Consider the following 25,233-nt stretch of genomic DNA (forward strand, 5'->3'; position numbering starts at 1 on the left):
CTATATCTGAAGTAATGGTGATCTCACACCAATATCTGCAGTGATGGTGATCTCACACCAATATCTGCAGTGCTGGTGATCTCACACCAATATTTGCAGTGATGGTGATCTCACACCTATATCTGCAGTTATAGTGATCACACACCTATATCTGCAATGATGGTGATCGCACACCTTTTTACTGTTAGCACACCACTACATCAAGGCTAAGCGAAAGGAGCCCTGTGAGCGCGAAGGGGCGTCTTGAGACCTCAATAAACACCAAAGGAAGGCTGGACTCTGGTGTTGAGCAGTGACTGGTTGAAGAGTTTAAGGGAGCCTCGGCGGCTGGCAGAGGGGGAAGATGGTCCACACGTGTGCCTCGGAGACAAATGGTGTATACATATTAGCACTTTAGGGTGAGGAAAAATACAGTAGCTTGTTTTATTTAGGTGTAGACTGTGATCGGTGCTCTTTTGTAATGTCGTCACTGGCGGACAATCTCATTTAGAAAAAAAAAAAACAGACTTCGTAAACATGATGCGTCACTACATGCCTCCTTTAGATAAGAAATACCCTCACGACATCCGTTAAGCAAACGATCCAGTCCGGGGGCCATCCCAAAAGGAGACAGGGCGGCAACAAAGAAGCCTCATTTTCAATCAGAGGCCTCTGTTTAGCATAAACGATGACACCAGCCAATGAAAATGATGGGCAGGGCTTTAAGTGCCCTTCTGAAATCTCCTCTACCACAATATGTTTCGCAGAGCGAGCTTCGTATGCGCGCTGCAACGGTAGGCGAGACCTAATGAAGGGACAGGAGAAGCATAGAGAAGAGAATGAATTTGGAAGACAGGCCTGATGAATGGATTGATGAATGAGAGGTAGAAGATGGAAAGATTGACAGATGTATGAATAAGATGGATGAACTGAATGATGGCTGGAGAGAAGCTATGTTAAAAATACTTGTAGAGAGCATAGCTGCCCCAGCAATGGGGCTTTCCAGCCCCAAACCATGAACACATGGTACTCATAAAATACTGTTACAGAAAGGGAGGATTCTAATAATGAAGAAAACTAAGCTGTAAAGAACCATCTCTTAAGTAATTTCCTGAAGCTGAAATGGTTTTGGGTATTCCTGAGGTAAAGGGGCACTTTGTTACATAAAGCCAGAGCCATCGCTCAGAAGGAGCACCTTCTTGCTCTTTCCCTCTTGATCTGGAGAGCGACAGCTAGGTTGAGGTTGGCCAAGTGAAGGGGCCTGGATGGCAGGTAAGGTGAAAGTAGCAGTGGTGGCTCCTCCGCTAAGGAGGAGCGTCACCCCACTGCTTTTCGCAGTGAAAAAAAAGGAAAAATAAAATGATAATAACTCAACGTTATCATAATTTCATTTGTACCTGCTGTGGCGTCTTGGTGGGCAGATCTACTCTGCTCTCAGAGCAGGGGGAGGAGAGGAGGGCACTATGTTAGTGGGCATGAATGTTTGCTCGGCCCTCTCAGGTCAGCCAAACATTCATGCACACTTTGCATATTCTCCATCCAGGCTGTACATTCCCAAGCTCACATTCCCTGACTGAGCGCCAAACCACAGCGCTCAGACCAATTGCAGCAAATGTTTTTTTAATTATATATATTGATGAACTAGGTCGGATTTACAACCTATCACTACATAGGTTGGTTCGTAAGATATTTTGCTGGTCACAAAAATACTTGGCACATAGTTACCACATATGTACACCCTTGCACCTTAGCCAAACACTTGTCATGAACTGGCCAATACACAGGCTCTAAACGTTGCCTCTCATAGGTTACATAAAATGCCATAATAAACATGCAATTTCAGTAAAAATATGAATGCCTTCTCTACAAGCTCTGTATCAGTAGGCAGCTAGTTAAAAGCTAAGTACAGATACCATAACACACACACTAGTCTTTCATACCTAGCTGAAACAGTTGCCACTTACAACCCTGGTGCAAATAACATTTGTTACAGGGTTGTTGGTGTTATTAGCACCTAGTTGCATCTAGATGTTCAAAGATGGAGAGTAACGTGTGTAAATGTTAGTTGAGGCTGTTTTGCATAGACTATAACTGTTTGGAGATTGCTTAGTCCAGAAAATTAACCACAGGTATACCGTGCCTTTTGGTACAGTTTGCACTTGTCTCTTAATAGGATGTAGCCTAAAATGGACATGCACTGCAGGAAGCCGTGAACACTGCAATTCATAGAACAGGAAATATCCTACACAGTTGCTTTATATTGGCCCCATCTCACTTCTTAACTTTGATGTCAAGATTTTACGGGCATACTGGCTTAAAGTTTGGACCCCTTTATGCAGGGATTAGAGAAACCGGATCAGACAGGCTTTATTCCAGAGACAGGGTGTGCCGATAATACCAAACTAATTCCACATAGCCTTTATAAGACTGCCCACTCTGGAAAAACGGCTCTTTTACTACCAATAGATGTCGAGAAGGTCTTTGACCAAGTGCACTGTTCGTTTCTACAGGAATTACTTAACAAAATAGTTCTAGGTCTGGGTTCCAAATTTAAGTCTTAGGTTGTATGTGTGGTTACCCACACCCCACAACTAGGGTGGGAGCACATCGAGAGCTCTCTGTTTCATTGAGGGCTGCCCTCTGTCTCCTTTGCTTTTTGCATATATATGGAGCCACAGGCAGATAATATACAATCTAATACCCACATTTCTGTGACTTGGAACACAAAATAGCTTTACATGAAAATACAGCCATGTTGACTGCTATCCTACCACCCCTAGACAACATTGGGACATTTAACAGGGTATCAGGATTTAAAATAAACACACACAAATGGTAAATCTTAACCCTTGATACACCAGAGATAGTCAGGACAATCTACCGAGATTATAATCATTTACTTGGGCCCAAGAAAGCATCCAATATCTGGGTATAAAGATCTACCCTATTACTGATGAAACAATCACACAGAGAACTATAATGACGTCCTAAAAACGGGTCACATGGACTTGCAGAGCTGGCAGATGGGACGGCTCTTTTAGTTGGTTTAAATTGCAGGGCTTAATATCACGCATCTTCCAAAACTATTCTATACAATGAAGGTGATGACATTACTGCTATCCCCGGGAATGATTGAATCATTACAGAAACTCCTTGAGAGTTCAAGATGGGGAGGGATAAAGACCCATTTACCAAAATGACAAACCTATCTGGCTGCAGAGGAGAGTAGACAAAGGAGGTCCATGCCCAAGACACTATTAAGCAGCTGTACAGCTCCGGTATATCGTTGAACGGCACTGAACATCAGCAGAGGAACATTGGTGCTCTATGGACCAATCCATTATTGGCAACCATATGGAACAGTTTCTTACCTTTAACTCCAGTTCTCTCGTAGGTGTACTTCCATGATAAGTCATAAGCACTTGAAAAGTCCTGCCATGTGCGGGGACCTGGAGCATTTCCTTAGATATATCTTGTTAAGTGGGTTTTTTCGCTTGTCTTCAGGAAGGCCTGCAAAGACACTTCAGTGATAGAGAGACAATAATGCAGCCTAAATACATAGGCTACACTGGCCGCATCTTCATCCTGAAGTAAAAAAAGGTAGCCAGTATACTATATTTTGTGTAATTTATTTTAAAGAGGAATCCCCCTCACAAAACTCTGTTTTTCATGATAGAGATGAAAGGAGAGGACAGAGTAGCCCCATAGGCTGCCATTATATGTCTGAAAAAATAAAAGCTGTGCCTTTACGAATCCAGAGACCATCAGTATCTCATCATGCACAGCCAGTGGCAGTTACTTCAGTTCTTTTTGAGGGTGATAAGAAGTGAATGCATGTTCTATGTTATGGATCCCTCTGTCTATTTCACTGGGGAGGAGGGAGGGTTGCTTATGACTTATCATGGAAATACCCCTATGAGAAAACTGGAGTTACAGGTAAGAAACTGTTCCTTCTCTTGTAGGGGATTTCCATGTATAGTCATAAGCACTTGAATAGACTAGCAATCCCATCCCTATAGAACACGGTGGAAGAGACAGAGAAAAAAGATATGCAGATTTAAGCAAATAGGTTCCGAAGGGAAGCCTGCCCTACTTGAGCATCTGCCTTGGCATCCAAGTCCAGGCAGTAGTGTTTAGTAAATGTATGAAGTGATTCCAGATAGCAGCCTTGCACATATCTGCAATGGGTATATTACTAAGCAAGGCAGCAGTAGATGCCTTTCCTCTGGTTGAGTGAGCTTTAGGTTTACTGGAAAGAGATTTATTAGCTTTTGGTAACAGAGTAAGATGCTGGAAACAATCCATCTGGAGATGGACTGCTTGGAAGTCGCTACACTGTACGGCATAGTTTACAAATAACAGGGCAGATCTCAATAGATCCTTAGTGTCATCCAGATAGAATTTTAAAACCCTTCTAACATCCAGGCAATGAAGAGTTCTCTCCGTTGGGGTAGATGGATGCTGGAAAAAGGTAGGTAAGGAAATCGCCTGGTTCACATGAAACTCTGAAACCACCTTAGGGAGGAATTTCAGATGAGTCCTTTAGATGCATGAAAAAACTGTGTATGACTCTTGACAGCAAAGTGCAAAAACAACAATTGATGGACATAATGTTGCACAATGGCAAAACATTCACCCCCGGTCACAGATCTGGGTTTAATCCATCGTTATTTTGCTCACCACACCACCCCAGTTCAGACATGGCCATATGCAAATCAGTCTTGACCCTGTGCCTCATGGGAACAGTCCAGCCCGAACTGCCAAGCCATGTCTTCCCTTGACCGGAATAAAGCATCCTAGGACCAGTTTCTGGCTATCAGACGTCATCAGCCAGGATAGCTGGATTCTAGTGGCATGGAGAGCACTGGACTCCCGCCTGAGCATACTCGTCCCACTCAGAGTGACAAATGCAAAAACAACAATTGATGGGCGGAAGGTTGCACAATGGCAAAACATTCACCCCTAGTCCCAGATCAGGGTTTAATCCATTGTTATTTAGCTCACCACGCCACCCCAGTTCAGACCTGGCTATATGCAGATCAGTCTTGACCCTGTGCCTCATGGGAACATTCCAGCCCAAACTACCAAGCCATGTCTTCCCTGGACCGGAAACAAGCATCCTCGGACCGGTTTCTGGCTATCAGCTGTCTTCAGCCAGGATAGCTTGATTGTAATAAACAGTTATGTTATGTTATTTTGTGGCTTTTATAGCGCACGGCTACTCAAAAGAGTGTCCTGACGCTTTATTGACATCCTAAAAGACAAACACAACAGAGTAAAAAAAAAGACAGGGTTTGGAGAACATAAGAATCTAAGAAGAGAAAATCCAAGTTTTCAGGCCCTTCCTAAAGGACAACAAATTTGGGGTGCTACGTAGCGTCAGGGGCAAAGAGTTCCAGAGCTGAGGGGCCCGAAGCATAAAAGAGCGGCCTCCCATACGAGCCCTCCTCACACGAGGGACAATGGCAAGAAACTTCGACTCAGATCTCAGAGATCGGGAAGGGCGATAAGGTATAAGCCTCTTCTGCAGGTATTTGGCCCCTGTGGAATAGAAGGCCTTATGAGCGAGGGTTAGAGCTTTGAAAGCCATCCGCTGTCGGATAGGCAGCCAATGAAGCGACTGCAACAGACCAGAAACATTGACTCGCCTGTGCAGACCAAAAATGGCGCGTGCCGCCGCATTCTGGACCACCTGCATCCGTTGCAGGAGATATTCGGGCAGGCCCAGATACAAGATGTTAGAGTAGTCCAGTCTTGAACCGATCAGGGCCTGCACCGTAATCCTCCTATGGTCCTCCGAGAGCAGAGGAAAAAACTTCCGAAGCATACGGAGAAGACCAAAGCAGGTGCCAGTGAGGGCATAGTCGGTTCTAAGAGGCACAGCACCAGAGGAAGCAAGGTACGAGAAGCTAGTCTCAGATCCCATCGAAGTTGATGGTGTTGGAGTAGCCATTGGAATGTTTAATTTAGATGCACCACACACCAGAACTTCTTGGAAAGTTTAAATGTCATCAATTGGTGAAATCCTCGGGGGAGGAGAGTCCGATAGCAAAGGAGAGTATCTTCCTTAACTCGAAGAGGATGTGTCCATGGTATATCTGGATTGAGACCTTCCACCCACCATGATGTCGATGATGGGAACGAGTAGAGGAGCATCTATGGCTGCGAGAGCAATGCCTCGTGTGAGACTTACGCCTTGGTCTTTGTGGTGGGGGTGGGGGAGGTGGAGGCAGTGGAGGAGGAGGTGGAGGACGAGGCGGTGTCAGAAGTCTTGGTTCCACATCTGGCAGATGAGGCGGAGACTGCTGAGGAAGAGTAGGTGAGGGAATGCTCTTAGATGGAGAGTAGGTTCGAGAGTACTCCATATCCGATGTGTAAATTAGCATCCTCTTTTTTTGCCCCTTCTGAAGCCTTGAAGGTGCTGTTCCTGAAGAAGATCTATAACACCCCCCTCGACGTTGATATAATCGTAGATGACGACCTTAGAAGTAACCTAGAAAGAGAGCCTCATCTCGACGTTGATCGGCGACTTCTCGGCGTCAACAGCCTCGGTGATCGACGGTGATGTCTCGTCGTCGATCAATGGTGTTGTCTCGATGTCGATAGACGGTGGTGTGTTGACATTGAGCAGTGTTTTAAGGTTCGACGGCAACCCGCAGGGTGTTACCACCTGCATTGGGCTTCTTGACTGCGACCAAGGGGTTCTCAACGTCAGTTTCTTAATTAAGGATCTTCTTCTCGACGTGGAACGTCAAGGTCATTTTGACCCAGAGCCCTGGGTTGACAGTGAACAGGTCAGCACTATACCTCCTCTCGATGTCATCATCCTCGACCGGGACCGGCGCTGTTTTTCAGCTCTTCTACTGCTGGGGAGCCCCCCAGAGGCTGAAGACAGAGCCCTGGTAGAGGACTGACCCTCTCCTCGTTCTGAAGACTGAGCCTGCTGTTTCCGTCGCTCTTCTGCTACTTGAAGTCGAAACTTCTCTCTGTCGCGCAGAGTGCACCTAGAGAAAGTTTTACAGATGGAACAGGAGCCAGTAACATGAGTAGCAGACAGGCACAGTATGCACACTCTGTAAGGATCAGTCTTGGCCTTCTTCCTACCACAATCTGGACACTTATCAAAAAGAGATGCCATTTTTGAGTGATAACTGTGAAAATTCCTGTCAGAAAAAGACAGAAAAACAGGGAAAGACCAAAGACGTCAAGTGAAGAAGTTATTAGGTAAATCCGGATGTGAATTTTCAAGAAAAACAACAACATTTGGTAGAGCTCAATGCTCTAGGGTCCTGTTAGCAGGAGCTGGAAAAAAGAACTGAAGTAACTGCCACTGGCTGTGCTAGATGGGATACTGGTGTTCTCTGAATTCCTAAATGCACAGCTTCTGCTTTTAAGACATAATGGCAGCCTATGGGGCTATTCTGTCCTCTACTTTCATCTCTATCATCAAAAAAGGAGTTTTGTGATGTGGATTCTTCTGTGTGGTAAACACTACAAACATTGCACAAAATATAGCATACTGGCTACCTTTTTTCACTTCAAGATGAAGATGCAGCCAGTGTAGCCTACGTATTTAGGCTGCATTATTGTCTTTCAATCTCTTAAGTGTCTTTGCAGGCCTTCCTGAAGAAAGGCGAAAAATACCCACTTAAGCAGACATATCTCAAAAAGAGTTCCGGGGTCCCCATACGTGGGCGGGATTATTCAAGTGCTTATTACTATACATGGAAATCCCCTACGAGAGAACTAAAAGGGTCCTTGAATGGCCATAAAACATGGACCCTGGAAGGCGTAAATATCACCGATCCTCAAAGCTACATTTCTAATCTGGGACAGGGTGGCTGTCTCCAGTGACCTAACCTCTAAACCTTCTCGACTGATGCCCATAATTGGCAATCCAGAATTTTCCCCAGCCTTTAGGGGTAACAAGTATATAGAGTGGCAAACCACAAATTACAATCAGGCTTGGAGAATTCTCTGAAATGGAGGGCATTCATCCGTCGACCAGTTAAAGGAGGGTTGCAGAAATCATGAGAGACAATACAAGCACTACAAGCAAATTCAACACTGGGTCATTCACCCTTTTATCAAGCCTAACACCAGTTGTCCAGTGACCCCCTTTGAAAAATGGATCATTACCAAATAGGATAATAGGCAAATCAGGTATTTACAAATATTTCTACAGAAGGGTGCACCCCTAATGAAAACCTCAGCACAGAGGAGATCGGAGTCAGAGGTGTAGCGAACACTCTCAGGTGAATAATGGGCAGAGATCTTCATACAAGTCACACCTCTGCCACAAGCACTGCAGGAAAAGAGATTATGATCAAAATCACTTTGCTCTGGCATTACGCTCAGCACAAATGTAATCCTGGACCCCAGCAAAATCTTCCGCTTGTTGGATGAAACGTGGGCTCACTTATCTACTGTGGACGTGTCCCAAATAAACAAGTTACCTTCGGAAACGCTTTTTCTGGTGGATACAGTATCTGCCTGTGGACTCCTCACACTCTAGGAACAAGCAGCTTGAACCACCAGGCTCTTCGGAGAAGGATGAGATGTAAGGAAATCCGGGTCTCCTGGAGCCGCCCTTTACCTCCTAGCGACAGACTTTGATACTGCTGGAGCTCAAAAGGGCTTACACCAGACTTCCAAAACTGGTTCAGTGATAGCATCAATAAAAGGCAATAATGGCTCTATCACAGTGGCGGGAGAATGTAGAACCTCAGTTAAAATATTAGACTTAAACTCAGCTGTTGGAAGCTGTAGATCTAAAAGCTCTGCTGCTTTCTTAATAACTGTGTGGTAAGGAGCTACATCCTTAGAAGGAACACCTGTAGAAGGAGAAAGCTCCCACTCCGCGGACGAATCTAAACCACTTGCCTCCTTCAATCCCTCAAATAAGTCTTCTGACTCTTCAAGCTCACCTTCCTCCATTTCTTCCTCTGCTTGATAGCGTTGTTCCTGCAAAACTCTCTGCGTCTCTTGTCTCGACCTCATCCTCGGAACCGGCGTCAGCAGCCACGACTCTGACGGATCCGGAGCCGGTGTCGAACTTGGATCCAGAGGTACAGCCTGAGTCAAACTAGATCGAACTGACGGCACCGGAGATGAAGGATACAGCGTGGATGACAGCGCCGGAGATGAAGGATTTGGCGTTGATGTCCTCGGCGCGGAAAATGCCAGGACGGAGCTGCTGGTAGAACGGAATAAAGGAAGCCTGAGCATAAGCCTGAGGAACTCCCAGGTTAAAGGCCAGAGGACCCATGGGACCCGAAGGCACTCCAGAGGGCTACATAGCTCTAGTAAAGACTCCATACATTGTGTTCAAGTAATGTGATGGATCCGTACCCGAGCCAGGGAAAGGTGGGTAGGCCCCCGGGACAGTCTCCAGCTGATCGAACAGGAGTACCTTGATTTGAGCCTGAAGGGGATGGAGAGACGAAGTCCTTACGATGTCGAGGAGCTGGTGAAGTCTACTTTGGAGCCGTATCCTTGTCTGAACGGTGTTGAGAGCCGTGTCTGTTCTTTTTCTTGTGATTCTTTGACTTCGAAGCATGACCCGACGTTGACTTCGACCTCGCCCTGGACCTCGATCTTGATCTTCTTCGACCTCTCCTCTCTTTTCTCATCTTTGCCATGAATAATTTGCGCTCTCTCTCCTTCAAAGCTTTTGGGTTCATCTTGCAATAGCAAGAACAACCCTCCACATCGTGATCCGACGACAGGTACCAGACACAATCCTCAAGGGGGTCCATGATGGACATATGACCCCCACACTCTCTACAGGGCTTGAAACCCGACTTCCTCGAAGACATATTCAGAAATGAAACAAGAGAAGCAAGCCAAAAACACAATGTAACCACAAAGCCACGTAGAGTCCCAGAAAACTGTTTGCGTCGACGGCGCGGAAAAAAGGAACTGACGTCATCTCGCCGACGAGGTTCTCTTATGGCTCTAGTGACGTCAGCGGAGCTGCGAGTGGAGCCATGCTATTGTGACGTCGTCCTCGTCAGCATGGAGAGCTACATAAAAATTCCGAATGCTGCTGGCGCAGGCCACTGGCAGAGGTAGCCATCAGAATACAGTGTTAATGGCAGGACGTCCTGGCTAGTATGAACACTATATTCACAAATGACATTCCACAATTCCCAGCTTAATTCTTGCTAGGTTTATGTAACAGGCTACTGAACCCGCTGTGTTCAACATGAGGCAAAACAATTGCATTGGCTTTATTTGCAGCCAAACAGGCAAATAGGGGGAAAAACACAGTCACAAACGACACTTCATGGCTCAATAGACTATGGCCGTGGTTCCCAAACTGTGCGCTGCGGCACCCCGGTGCGCCGCCATGAGGTTCCAGGGGCACCGCGAGCACGTTGTGGTAAAGTGAAGTTTTGTGTGTCAGCTGTAAATCACGTGTCCCCTGCATATTTTGTGTTTGACTTTGACTGCTTGACTTTAACTTTAAGTCGGTCCGTGGAGCCAGCCTTTTCATAGTAACATGCATGTTTGAAAAAACTAGCAAAAGGATACGGTAATGGCAACAAAAGCCTCATTTACAATTCATGGTCTTTTAAAGACCTGTTAAGTACTCGGGTGCGGCTGCAATTTAGATGCTCGCCAGCCCAGGAAGACGTGTCAGCCCGGGCTGACACACACGAGGAGGGGTGGGGGGGCTGAAGCCCCGTGAGCCCAATGGGTGTTGCGCGCCTGAGTCCCTTGGGTAACAATTCCTTAAAAAGGTTATTGTGGGAAAAAAGTGCCAGGTTCTTCCTCTGTGACATTAAACAAAATCAGAACGCCCAAGTGAATTCGAAGGTTCTGGGATTCCCTTTCTGGCTTCCATTTCCTTTTGTTTACAATTTTCAGTGTTAAACTGCATAATGGGTTCCTATTATTGAAGTGATCCTGCAGTTTAGGAATGAATCTTGCTTATTGAATGTTGACTGGTGCATCTAGTTCCCTCTTTTGTGTGATTTACGGATTCATTGTTCTCCACATGAGTAAAATTATTCATCAAACGCCATGCCGATCTTCGGCCCAACCTCCGTTTTACACCTGTACCACCACCACTATTTTTACTGTAAATTTCACAGTAAAAATAATGGTGGTGGTACAGCTGTAAAACGGAGGTTGGAGCGAAGATCAGCATAGTATTTGAATAATAATTTTACTGTAAAAAGGTGGGCTCCATGGAGCTCATTGCATCGTTGGACTGCATTTTATGAATGTTGGCAACAGCATGCCATGCCACATGTATTGTATTTTAATTTTCCTGCTGTTTTGGACTGGGGAAACTCGTGCACACAAGCTGGAAAATTAAAATACTATATATGTGGCATGGCATGCTGTTGCCAACATTTATAAAATGCAGTCCAACGATGCAATGAGCTCCATGGAGCCCGCCTTTTTACTCATGCTTCACATGAGAACCAGACATTTTATAAGAGTACCAGACTACAGGCTGCCCTTTTTTTAGTCATGGGGGGTTAAATGATTAGCCCAGCTCAGAATCACAGGGTGTTGAGAGTTGGCATCTTTAGCTATTAGGCCACATCTCCTCCTCCTCAATCATGAGGTTAGACATGAAGGGTGAGGATAGTCTGTGAGAATTAGGGAGTTGGCCAGTTTTTACTTGACATGGTATCACAGAGCTTGCATTTGTTCTAGAATGTATAATTTGTTCTTTCCAAAATATTTACTATGGATCTTTAAAATCCTATTTATTCACTTTTTATAACGGGTTTTCCTGTTGTGAGTTCAGTCTTCACCCTTTTACAGTAAAAAAAGTTAATTTAACAATTGTTGTGTGGTTAAAAAAGGTGCTTGGAAACATATGGCCATTAATCTTGTAGTATCGTTTCTCACTTAACGAGTTCTTTTTAAACAAGTGTTATCTTTTTATTTTGTTACAAATATGATTATAATACCTTCATTGCATCCCAATTACTTTAGGAAGCCGACAGTATGTAATCCCGAGGTCGTGCTTAAACCCCCCCCTCCCGCCCACCGGTAAAAAATTGGTGCGGAGCCACGGCCAACTGCCAATTAGGTCAAGGGAGCCACGGGTCAAATAAGTTTGGGAACCTCTGGACTATGGGAACTCCTGGGTATGGAGAACATTTCATCTAGCTTGGAGGAAAAGGAGGCCCTCTTTGAAAAAACACATGGCCCATGTACAACCTTCCTCTCAAAAATTTAGAGAACTCAAATGCTCCATGTACATGAGGGTGCTTCGCCTCACAGGATCGCGCACTATATAGGCCAAACAGCTACAATTACCACCCAATGCTACACTGCAGGCATGGACAAGAGATCTCCAAGCAAGGACTCCCTTTTCTTTTCTGCATAATGGTGGGAGATTAGGAGTAGTTTCTTACCTGTAACTCCAGTTCTGTAATAGGGGTATCTCTGTTATAGCCATAGTCTGTGTATAGTCCCGCCCATGTGCGGAGACCCGGGAGCAATCAAAATAGTCTCTTAAGTCGTCTTCTTCTGCAGTCCTGCATAGACACTTAAGAGAAAATAAAAGACAAATAATGCAGCCTGACATTAACAAGGCTATATTGGCCAGCACTTCATCCTGAAGTGAAAAGGATAGCCAAATAATATCATTACATTTTACACATTTTATTGAGTTTCACCACACATATAGAAACTCCCCTTCACAAAAATCCTTTGCATGATAGAGAGGAAGGGTTGGACAGACAAGCCTCATAGGCTGCCATTATGTGTCTGGAAAAGGGATACCGTGCCTTTAAGGAACCATCTAGAGACCCTCGGTATCCCATGATGAACAGCCAAAGAACAAGGAACTATGGGGCCCTCAACATTGGCCACCAGTAATGGGCTTGCTTCCGGTTCCAGTGATACAGGCACGCAATTTGGGCATCATTATTGATGACTCTCTGACTATGCATCAACAAGCAGTTAAAACGTCTGCTACATGTTTTGCCATTTTAAAATGGCTAAAGAAGATCTGTTCGATGCTGCCAGAATCAACCAAGAAGGCTGTAATCAATGCCTTGATCACTTCAAGGCTTGATTATGGAAATGTATTATATATTGGGGCAAAGAAAGCCACGATTCTTAGACTACAGGCAGTCTAAAATGCAGCAGTTAGGTTGTTATGTAAAATCCCCAGTACTACTCCTACTTCCAAGCACATCCGAGATCTTCATTGGCTAAAAATTGAAAATCGCAGTTTAAATCACTTTGCACTATGCACAAAATTTTTACAAAAAAGCCCCCAAATATCTCCAAGCTTTGGTTCACCCATACTGCCCCTCTCGTGCTCTGCGATCTGCCACAGTGAAGAATTTTGTGACTCCCAAAGTCAGACGGTCACGCATGGGTGGAAAATCCTTCTCCTTCTTGGGACCCACATTGTGGAATTCTATGCCTATCACAGCCAAAAATGAGACTAATTATATGAGCTTTAGGAAAGCCTTAAAGACCTGGCTCTTTAATATCTAAGCAACACTTGTACTGTAGCATCAAAGTACCATCTCATGAATGCGCCGGGAAACCCTTTGTGGGTAGCTGTTTGCGCTCTATAAATGTATAAATAATAATAATAATAATAATAATAATCTCACATCCAGTGAATGAAGGGACCTCTCCGCCGGAGAGGAGGAATGTTGAAAAAACGTTGGTGTGATCGTCTGGTTGACATGGAAATCAGATATCACCTTTGGGAGAAATTTAGGGTGAGTCCTCATGACAACCTTGGAAGCATGAAATACTGTATAAGGCTCTTGACAACACAAAGCCTGAATCTCACTCAGCCTGCGCGCTGATGTTATGGCTACAAGGAAAGCCGCCTTTCAGATGCCTTATGCTCAAAAGGCTACTTCATCAACCTGGACAGCACCACATTCAGCTCCCATGACGGCGAAGGACGCCTAATGGTGGGAAACACCTCCTTCAAACCCTCCAAAAAATCTTTCATTACAGGTATCTGGAAAAAGGATGTTTGTGAAGGGCATTTCCTGTACGCAGTTAATGCTGCGAGGTGAACCTTAATAGAATGGAAATTAAGGCAAACCTAAATGCAAGAGGTATGGAAGGATGACATCTTCCTTGCAGGAGGTAGGGTCAGCGTTCTTGGATGTGCACCAAATACAGAACCTCTTCCACTTGTAGGCATAGGAAGGCCTGGTGGATGGCCTTTTAGCCTCCTTAAGTATTTCCATACAGTTGTGAGGCAAGTTCAAGTGTCCATATTGTACTATCTCAGGAACCATGCCGCCAAACTCAACGAAGAGAGGTTGGGGTGCACCATCTGCCCCCGAACTTCGTTAGAAGGTCCGGCCGACATGGAAGCCGCAGATGTGGTTGGAGAGACCGGTGGAGCAGGTCCGTGAACCACCACTGTTGAGGCCACTCCAGAACAATGAGGGTCATTCACGCTCTGGATTGAGACAACTTGATGAGCACTGCCGGAATCAGGGGAATGGGTGGAAAAGCGTACAGAAAGCTGTTCGACCAGCTGATCCATAGCGCATTCCCCAGACTCCCCGGTTGGTAAAACCTGGAAGCGAAGTCTCGGCATTTGCTGTTTTCGGCGGTGGCAAACATATCTACGTCTGGAGTGCCCCATCTTTCGAAGATGTTTCCTAGCACCTCGTTGTTTAGAACCCACTCGTGGTTTTCCTGAACGAGCCTGCTGAGTGAGCCCGCCTGGGCATTCTGCACACCTGGTAGATGGGTAGCCGTTATCCACAGTCCTCTGGCTAACAGCCAGTGCCAGATCGCCTGTGCTTCCTGAGACAGTTTGCCCGATCTCGAGCCTCCCTGCTTGTTGAGGTAATACATCGTGGTCGTATTGTCCATCAGTACAAGCAGGGAGTTGGTCTGGAAGGACGGATGAAAGGCCTTTAGTGCCAAATGAACAGCTCTGAGTTCCAGAAAATTGATATGGTGCGTGGACTCCTTGGATCTGCAGATGGTCCGAATGGGCTCCCCAGCCCTGGAGAGAAGCATCTGTCAATACAGACCAATGGTCTGTATTGGAATGTTCTTTTGGAATGGAACCCCCTTGAGAAGATTCTCTGCTGAACACCACCACTTCAGTGACTGCTGAGCGTTCTGGGACAGTGTGATCTTGTCCTCCCAGCTCCCTCCTTTCTGGTCCCACTGATCCTCCAGACATTCCTGCAGCGGTCTCATGTGGAGGCGTGCATGTGGTGTAAGGAAGATGCAAGAAGCCATCGACCCCAGGAGAGACGACACTGCCCTCACCGTCGTTGATGAAATGGACATGAGAGTCTGAGCTTTCCAAAGGATCGATAAGCATCGCTCCTCCGAAGGACACACGCTTGCTCTGAGAGTTATCGATGGAGGCTCCATAGTACTGCAGACACTGAACAGGAGTCGGAACAGACTTGGACATGTTAATGTGTAGACCCAGTTGGCTCAACAGAACAGCCGTCCTGTTGAAATGCAATTGTGCTTCCTGGAAGGTGGAGGCTTTGATCAGCCAGTCATCCAGGTACGGGTAGACAAACACCTTGTTCTTTCTCAGGTGCGCCGCCACCACTGCCATGCATTTTGAAAAAGTCCTGCGTACAGACTTCAGACCAAACGGAAGTACGGTGTACTGGTAGTGGTTGGTGCCGACTAGGAAGCGTAGGAACTTCCGATGTTTCTGTGCAATGGGTACATGGAAGTACGCATCCTGCAGATCAATTGCGCAAAGCCAGTCTCCTCGATGCAGCTGAGGATAAATCTGGTGCAAGGACAACATGCAAAACGTCTCCCTGCGGATCTACTTGTTTGCTTGTCGCAAATCCAGAATGGGTCTGAACTCGTTCTTGTCCTTTTTGCGCACCAGAAAGAACCTGGAGTATAGACCCTTTCCCCTTTGAGAGAGAGGGACGGGCGTGTTCTATCGCTGTTTTTCTTAATAGGGTATCGGCCTCCGATTGAAGCTGGCGCGACTGGTACTGCGAGCGAAGCGGTGGAATAGCTGGAGGAGGGCTGACAAAATGAAGACTATATCCATTGCAAACAATATTCAACACCCACTTGTCCTGAGTAATTTTTCTCCACTCTGCCGGGTAATTCTGAATGCTTCCCCCCACCGGAGTGGGTAACAGACAAGGGGGGGAAGTAATCCCTCAGGGTTTTGACCCCGCCGGGCCCTTATTCCCCGATGAGGCCTGCTGACCGCCTCTGCCTCTCTGACGCTTCTGGATGGGCTGCCTATGATATTGTTATTTTTGCTGCTGCTGTTGGCCAGCTTGGCGACCCTGCCCTCGCTGGAATCTTTGGGAGGAGTAGCGCCTCTATAAGGGGCGGAAAGACTTCCGCTGGTCCTTTGGTTTCTCCAAACCAACCGCCTTTAGCGTCTCAACTTCTGCCTTCATGAGGGCCATCTCCTCATCCGCATGAGTCCCGAAGAGGGTAGCGCCCGAAAAGGGTAAGTTGGCAATACTCTGCTGTGCCTCCGGCTTAAGAGAGGTAAGGCGCAACCAGGAGTGGCGTCTCAAGTTTACTCCATGAGAGTACCCGTGAGCCACCAGGAGAGAGGCATCCGCAGCCGCGCTGATGACTTGGTTGGAAACCATCATGCCCTCATTCAATATTTCCTGAAAATGTTCCGTCCTGTCCTTCAGGAGGAGCTCAATGAATTGCTGCAGGGACTCCCACAAAGAGCAGTCATACCGACCCAGCAGTGCTGTCGAACTCGCACCTTTCATAGAAGTGACTGCCGTGCTGCAGACCTTTCTCCCTGTCGAATCCATGTGATGGCTCTCCTTGTCCGGAGGGACCTTTGACGAAGGAGCAGTAGATTGTTGCTTCTTTGCCGCTGTAACAATAACCAAATCCGGGGCAGAATCCGTTCTCAGGAACGCCGGATCCGAATCCGGGGGCCTGTACTTCTTCTGAAGCTGGGATGGGGCAGACTTAACCGAGGCCAGTGTCAGGAACAGCTCCATGGCCAGTTCCTCCAACCCTGGTACCAAAGGCAGCAAAGGGCGAGAGAGATGCTTACGCTGTAGTGTTTCAAAGATGACCGAGGTGGAAGGGGTGGGCACCATCAGTGCTATTCCCAACTTCGCAGCTTCCATCAACAGCACGTCCTGAAACGTCACGATGTCATCTACTGGCGACACCCTTGTTGGAGGAGAGTCAAACAAAATAGGCAAATACCTCCTGTCACTGAAAGAGTCTGTGAATCTGGTATGCCTGGACCGCGACCTCTCACTACGACGACAATGTCGTGACCTGGTGGTCACGACACTGCAAGAGCGATGCCTCATCCTTGATCGGGACCTCGGTTTCCTGGGTCTCGTCGGACCCACTTGCACCGGCTTTTGTGGAAGAAGAGGTGGCTGAGCCGGAATCAAAGGCCTCGGTTGTAGAGGCTGAGGAGGAGTAGGAGGCGGAGGAGGAGGAGGAGGCGGTGGAGGAGGTGGAGGAGGCGGAGGAGGAGGAGGTAGTTGTTGTGGTGGAGTAGGTGTCCTAGGCCCTGAGAGCGAGTAGGTCCTCGAGTAATCAGAGTCCAGAGATCTAAGTAGTCTCCTCTTCTTAGGAGCATGCCACGGAGAGGATGCTCTGGAGGTAGACTCTCCTGAGGAGGAACGCCGACGCCGCTGCAACCGGGAACTCTCTGATGAAGAGATGCTCACCACACTAGACCCCGTCCGGGGAGTAGACTTCCTCTTCGACATAGACTTTTCCTTCCTCAACGTCGATCTCCTTGACGTGGCTCTCCTCGACGTCGATCTTTTTGACGTCGATCTTCTTGACGTCGATCTTCGTCTCCTCGACGTCGATCTTCGCTTCGATGCAAACGGCGGTGTCGCCTCGACAGCGAGCGCCTGCCTCTTTGGGACTCAGCACGACGATGATGGTGTGTCGACGACGGTGAAGTCCTCGACGTCGACCTCGTCCGAGGTCTCGACGTCCTACCCCTCAACGTCGAAGTCGCTTCGACTCAGAGCCCTGGGTCGACGGGGAACAGATGATAGTCCTACCTCTCGACGCCGGTGTCGAAGCCCTCGATGTCGACCAGGACCGGTGCAGTTTCCAGGCCTGTTCTTGACTGGGGAGTCCCCCCAGAGGCCCATGCACAGGCAGAGGATGAAGATAGAGTCCCTCCATGCCCAGAGGTCCCACCTGCTACCTGATGTCTCCTCTGCTCCAGGCCTTGGAGACGGATCTTCTCCCTGTCACACACAGGGTCCTCCTGGAGAAAGAATGGCAAATATCACAGGAGTCAGGTAGATGAGAAGCAGGGAGACAGAGTATGCACACTCTGTGGGGGTGGAACTTGGCCAACTTCCTACCACACTCAGAGCACTTGTCGAATAAAGCTGGCATTTTGACAAGATAAAGGTGGTAAAACTGGTAAAAAAAGACAGCAACTGGAAGAGGAAGACCCCAGACGTCGAGTGAAACACTATTCTCACTGGAAAATAGCAAAAAATTGAAGATATACCCAAAAAGGTAGAGCTCAATGCTCCAGGGTCCTGCTAGCAGGAGCTGGAAAAAATAACTGAAAGTAAAGTGCCTTTGGCTGTGCATCATGGGATACCGATGGTCTCTGGAGGGTTCCTTAAAGGCATGGTATTCCTTTTCCAGACACATAATGGCAGCCTAGGAGGCTTGTCTGCCCAACCCTTCCTCTCTATCATGCAAAGGATTTTTGTGAAGGGGGGTTTCTATATGTGTGGTGAAACTCTGTAAAATGTGTAACATTTAATGATATTATTTGCCTATCCTTTTCACTTCAGGATGAAGTGCTGGCCAATATAGCCTTGTTAATGTCAGGCTGCATTATTTGTCTTTTATTTTCTCTTAAGTGTCTATGCAGGACTACAGAAGAAGCCGACTTAAGAGATTACTTTGATTGCTCCGGGGTCCCCGCACATGTGCTGGACTATTCACAGATTATGACTATACACAGAGATCCCCTACTACAGAACTTCCTTTTTCAGATGCTGGGGGAAGGAGATGGTAAGATGGTGTACTGGGGTAGTTATGATTTAAGGATAGTCATACAACAAATCTCTGAAATGATTCTGTTGTTCCCGGCCGACCAGTGGTTGTAGGTGCATGTATGTGTATACTGAGCAATACTATAATAAGAAACACATTTAAACCGTACTATTCTATTGAGATAAACAAAGAGAATGGCTACCCAGAGGCGTCCAGTGCTAGCATCCACAACACATGCTGACAGTCAACACTCATTGGGACATCTTAATCAGCACAGGAGAGAACTTTCAAAAAGTCAAGCATTCAAGTGCTTCCTGAAGGTAAGCTAATTGTCTAATATGCATAGGCCATCTGGAGTGAGTTCCAAAGTTTGGGAACAAGGTAGGCGAAAGAACGCCCCCTCTTCTCATCCTATGAATTTGGGAAATTGTCATGAGTCGCATATTGGTCGACCTCAATGTCCTACCTGGAGTATACAGCAACATTAAGTCTCAAAGTACGAGGGGGCCGTTAGCATGAAGTGCTCTATGTGCCATACACAGAGCCTTGAACATCACCCGTTGTTCAATTGGGAGCCAGTTAGGCAAAGCCAAAGCACTTTGAGCTAATCGGTATCTCGTAATGTAAAAGGCGAGTCGTCATATTTTGTACAACTTATAGCTGTTTAGTTGCATATCGTGTGGCTCCCAGGTAGAGCAAGTTCCCATAATCCTGGAGTGATAATATTGAAGCCTGTACAATGAGCCTTCTAGAATGAAGAGGAAGCAGATCTAAGATTTTCTGAAGCAATCTGAGAAGGCTGTAACACCTGTGACAGAGTTTTCTTGCTTGGGCTTCCATTGAGAGAGAGTTACCTAGACATACCCCCAAGCTTTTTATAGAGATTTTAGGGAGAGGGGCTGTGCCTAAGCAATCTGGCCAGCCTACTAAAGACTAGATATTCAGAATATTGCCTAGCATAGTCTCTGTTTTGTCCCCAATAAGCTTAAGGCAGCAGCTGGCCGTCCAACTAGCTACCGTCTCCAGGCATGGACCAAAGTGTTGAGAATGTGGACCAGGCTAGGGTAAGAAGGAAAACACTAATTGAGTATCATCAGCGTAAGAAACAATCAAAATCCAAATGCTTGATCATTGTCAGCCAAAGACACATGTAGAGATTAAAGAGCGTGGTACTAAGCGCCAAACCCTGGGGCACTCTGCATTTCAAGGGGAAGGTGTCAGAATAGTAAGTTTTGTCAAACACCTGAAAAGTCATGTCCCCAGAAAACAATGTAAGCCATTTTAAAGCATTGTCAGTTATTCCAACATTGTTAATTCTCTGAATAAGGATTCAGTGATCTACTTTGTCGAACACTGCACTAAGATTAAGGAATATGACTGCAGATGAACCTCCAAGATCCAACCACATCTTGAGCTACTCAACTGCCGCCAACGTGCTGTTTCATTGCTGTGCAGCAGTTGAAACCCTATCTGGATGGCAGGATACCATTAGATTCCAAGAACAAAGACAAATGTTCATTAGCATGCTTCTCCACTAGTTTACCGGCTCCCAAACGTATCCAGATAGGACTATAATTCCCTAACCAAAGTGGGTCCAGGTTAGGCTTTTTTAGCAGGCGTTTCACTACTGCATGTTTCCACACAGAAGGAACTAGACCAATAGATAATTAAAGATTAAGTAGGTCCAGCAGAACGGGAAAGAAGAATTTCGATCCTTGTAAAAGAATATAGGAAGGGGTGGGATAGAGAGGGGAGCCTGACTTCACCTTGCTAAAAAGCACTGAAATCCGGTCTGGAGTGAAATCAGGAAATGTTAGTAGGCAAATCCTAGAATTCTCCTCTGCCACCCCACTTGGAGTAGGATCTGGTTCCCTTTTAATATTCTTGAAGGAGTAAAAGATTTCTGTAATATTTTTTAGAAAGAAATTTACTAGGTCATTATAACGAGCTATAGTAGACTCTGGTAGTGAGCTGTCTGATTTAGAGTCGGTCAACTATTTAAAAATTTGAAATATTTCCCAAGGAAAGTAAGATGCCCTGTTGATTTTAGATTTATAATAAAAAGCTTGGCAGATCTTGTTTCTAATAGCCATGCAATATTTCTTCTTACAATGCTCATCATGTGACTTTCTCTGCTTCTTTTCTAGCCTTTTAAATTCTTTCTCTAAGGTCAATAAATGAGGGGCAAACCAAGGGGAAGATTTACCCTTGTGACTCAGTTTTTGGGCTTCAACTGTGATAATCGCAGCCCTGTTGCAGCTGAGCGAGTTATGGCTCCCTGCATGAGTGGCTCTACGTTCTAGCGACCCCTCCCATTCCCTGTCCCCGCGCTTAGTTCTGGAATGCTCCCCCTGCAATTTGAACCCTCTAATGGAGGTCTACTGTGCTCGCACTTAGAACGCTGAGGCCAGCACACAGAGAGACCGATACAGATGAGCGTATAACATTCAGTAAATTCGGCTCTACGCTCTGCTCTCTAGCAACTGCACACTTGTTTGGTCTTCACTCTTGAACTGTCTCCGGCGACCGCGCTTTCATGCGGAGGGGCATTTAGAGCAGCGCACAGAGATAGACTGAGGAAGAGGATCACAACAGTGATTTAGATGGGCACACCTCGATGACCAGCACAAGCCCCACCATTGTGTGCCCAGACTGTGCCTCAAATTGACTAATTAGCTGTATGGGTAACACAAAGAAAGGACCACTCACCTCACACCACCGCAAAGACATAGGACCTACAGCATTCAGCACACTATCAAACAGAAAGAAAGGACCAGGCAGGCTGATCTGCCCCCATAGAAACAGACAGAGGACAATACCCTGGTAGTTTTTTGTTGCATGGAAAGAGCAATAGGACTAATCCACAGATCTTCTCCATCACTAGATAAAGAAGCAGCCATCTTGGAACGATTGATACATTATGCAACCTCCACAGAACGTGCCCATTGTTCTCATCACCTGTCACTCTAACCCACATATCGATTGATATTATTTACTATAAATAACAGCCACCGCTAATTCTATGACTAAGGATCCCGGGAAACTACCTAGATTGGGACATAGTAAGCCAAGTTAATCCGACCCTTACAAATAACAAGGACCATTTACCACTACGTGACCTACTAATGGTAATGGAGCGAGGATCTACCCCAAAGACTCATCACCTGGAATAAACAGGGAGGCCCTCAACTTCTCATACTCCACAAATATTGCTCCCCCATACTACCTCTCTTTTCCCTAACTGTCATACCATATTATGGAGCCTATGGACCTGTAGAAGAGTAGGATCTGCTTCCTATGGTCACCCCCACTTTTTGCTGGTACTCTCTGGTTTTTGCGCCCCAGCTCCATACCTTCTAGCCCACCTCTAAGCAAGGAAGTGCAGCCTGACTCACGCTATCGGAAAGCAAGGACTGTCCGCCCGATCACATACTAACGTGATCGACGCTCCCCTGCCTTCCCGTGACCCCAGGACACCTCCAGAGCGAAACTTACAGGTACCGGAACCACCTTCAGCCGTCAACATCGCCCTCCACGCAATCCTCTAGTTGATGCTGGATCGTCTACATTTTGGCTGTCTTCAAGGACTCTCCGGCTCGCGGACACCTGATACAACCTTGGTGAGTCGCGTCACCTAGCGCAACACCGTAACTAAACTAGGTACTCTCACGCCCTTCACTACCTTCAGGATGGCTCGAGACCGACCTTCCCCTTCCCCTCAAGTATTATCTACCCACCTGAAACCCCACAGCCGCAACTCCTTCACCATCATCTCCCCCACCCCTCCTCTCTACTAAATCGAGACGCTCTTTCAAACAGAAACTTATCCGTCAACATAGGGAAACCCTAATCACAGACATCTACCACTCGTCTGCAAATGGTCCGACCAAGATTGACCTTATATTCCATACTGAGAGACCTGATTACTGGATCTCCGTGATCAGAACGCAACTATTTATCGCCAAAACCACATCCACTCCCCATAGTTGCAAACTTACCACTATACTCCCTTTTAGATCGGTCGGTAGAGGCTACACTACGGTGACCATCTACACCAACGGCACAGTCCTTATCCAGGCCAATAACGAGAACCTTGAAGCCTTCGACGTCCTTTTCCCCACATTAAGATCAACCTCCCCAACCCTACCTCACCACGCCGCAACCCCCTCTCCGCCCTCCCTCACTACTAACAGAGAAGACTATGATCCTCTCCTCCGTGATATCTTTCCTGCCTGCTACGCCCCCACTCGCCCCGTTCTCTCACAACGGGCATTTACTATCAATCAGCCACAACAGGAAACTCCAACCCCTCCTTCAATCCCCTCTTCCAACAGCCACACCTCCCCCAGTTACCGCCTCCCTCATCCCCCTACTGACAATACTTCCTCGCCTCCAGGAACCTCACGCCCCACGAACTTCATCCCAACTCACAGTCACTCTAAGCCTCCCCCTGTCCCTTCCCCTCCCCGTCCTCCATCTTCAGTAACCCTCCTCCCCTTGAGTCTCATTCCTGCTCACAGTCACTCAAAGCCCTCCCCTGTCCTTTCCCCTCCACTTCCCCCGCCTTCTCCCTTGATCCCTCAACCTGATCCCATCAACCGCACCCTGATCCGTCAACCTGATTCCACGAGTCTCATCCCAGCTCAGAGTCATTCAAAGCCTCCCCCTGTCCCTTGCCCTCCCCTTCCTCTGCCTTCAGGAACCCCCCTCCCCTCGAGCCTCATCCCAGCTCACAGTCACTCAAAGTCCTCCCCTGCACCTTCCCCTCCCCTTCCCCGTCCTCTCCCCGAACCCCTCAACCCGAACCACAACACACCGGGCGCTACCCCAGATACCCCCATCCCCTCCCTCAACTCTGTGTCACAACGCCTCGCGGCTATTGAAAACCAGATTGTCACAATCACCCAGGGCCTACTTGAGATCCTTTCTAACCTAGGTATAGCCCGCAGACCCTCCAAATGCCCCCCGCTGACGGCTCACTCCGGCAACGCTAACAGCTCTCCTAGGCCCACAGAAACCTCTAGTACCCAGCCTCACTATCCCCCACTCAAGATCTCGGAATCCTGCCTACAGCAGGCTGCAAAAACCGGAGACCCCTTCCCTAGGTCCAAGACTCATACTCCTTCCCACACTCCTCCAAACCCCCTATCAGACACAAAACACTTGACTTCAAGGCATTTAAGATCAGCAGCACCTATGTCAGACAGCGAAGCAGCCCTACTAGCCGCCACATACAACACCCCCGCCTTAGATTCTCCCAAATCCAAAATCCAAGTAATCACAGGTCACCGGAAAGTCCCTCCTAGCACTAAACCTCAGAGATACCCGGTCCTCACCGCCATACCAAGGGAGATCAAAGATAAATCGGCCAGCAATCAGGAACAATTCTCCAACTGCTTGCTAATCAACTGTAGATCGGCCTCACTGCACGCAACAGAACTAGCTGAAGCCATCCTCACTCACGATATTGACATTGCGTTCCTCACAGAGACCTGGCTAAATAAGATATCCCCTCCCTGCCTTGACTTGCTGGTACCACCTGGCTTCTCCCTCATTACCAAAGACAGGATAGAGCATAGGGGAGGAGGGGTGGCTATCATCCACAAGGACAGCCTAGACATCTCGGAAACCACCTCTTTTGACTATTATTCATTCGAATGCCTATCCACCATCATCAAGACCAATGACAAAGACTCTCTACGGTGTCACATGCTCTACCACCCCCCAGGTAAAAACAACCCTTTTGGAGAAAAACTTTCCGACCTGATTGCACAAGGCGCACTCAGCGACTCCAATAACCTAATTCTTGGGGATCTAAATCTTCGCTGGAATGAGACACACAATCCCCTAATCCAATCGCTATCCAGCCTCCTTCATGATAACAACCTGCAACAACATTGCACCGAGGAGACCCACTACAAAGGAGCCACACTGGATGCTATCATCTCACAAAAGAAATCAATCACGATCAACCACATTCTTCCCGTTGACTGGTCAGACCACCACATGATCCTCTTTCATATCAATCACCCCATTACCTCACATAAACCCCCCCAAGATCCCCCAAACGGACAAGAAATCTCTCTCAAATACCCCTGGATATCCTGGATGATCAGTTAAGCTCTCTTCTTCCGGCCAACAAAGCGCACCTTTCCACCAATGAGCTCATCGACTGCTACAACTCCGAGCTAGTGTCCATACTCGACAAACTTGCGCCACTAAAGCTCAAAAGAAGCAGAGTTATCCCTTCCAGAACGTGGTTCAACGCTGACCTCAACGCTGAAAGGAGAACTCTAAGAGCCA

General features: G+C 47.1%; 1 protein-coding gene across 17 annotated transcripts in view; it reads right to left on the bottom strand.

Annotated features, from left to right (window-relative positions):
• The window catches only part of EDA (ectodysplasin A), a 1,521,038-nt gene that overhangs the window by 581,015 nt on the left and 914,790 nt on the right, over positions 1-25,233 (bottom strand). The gene's annotated exons all lie outside the window — the stretch shown is intronic.

Source organism: Lissotriton helveticus, chromosome 4_2, assembly GCF_964261635.1.
Source record: "Lissotriton helveticus chromosome 4_2, aLisHel1.1, whole genome shotgun sequence".
Classification (NCBI taxonomy): domain Eukaryota; kingdom Metazoa; phylum Chordata; class Amphibia; order Caudata; family Salamandridae; genus Lissotriton; species Lissotriton helveticus.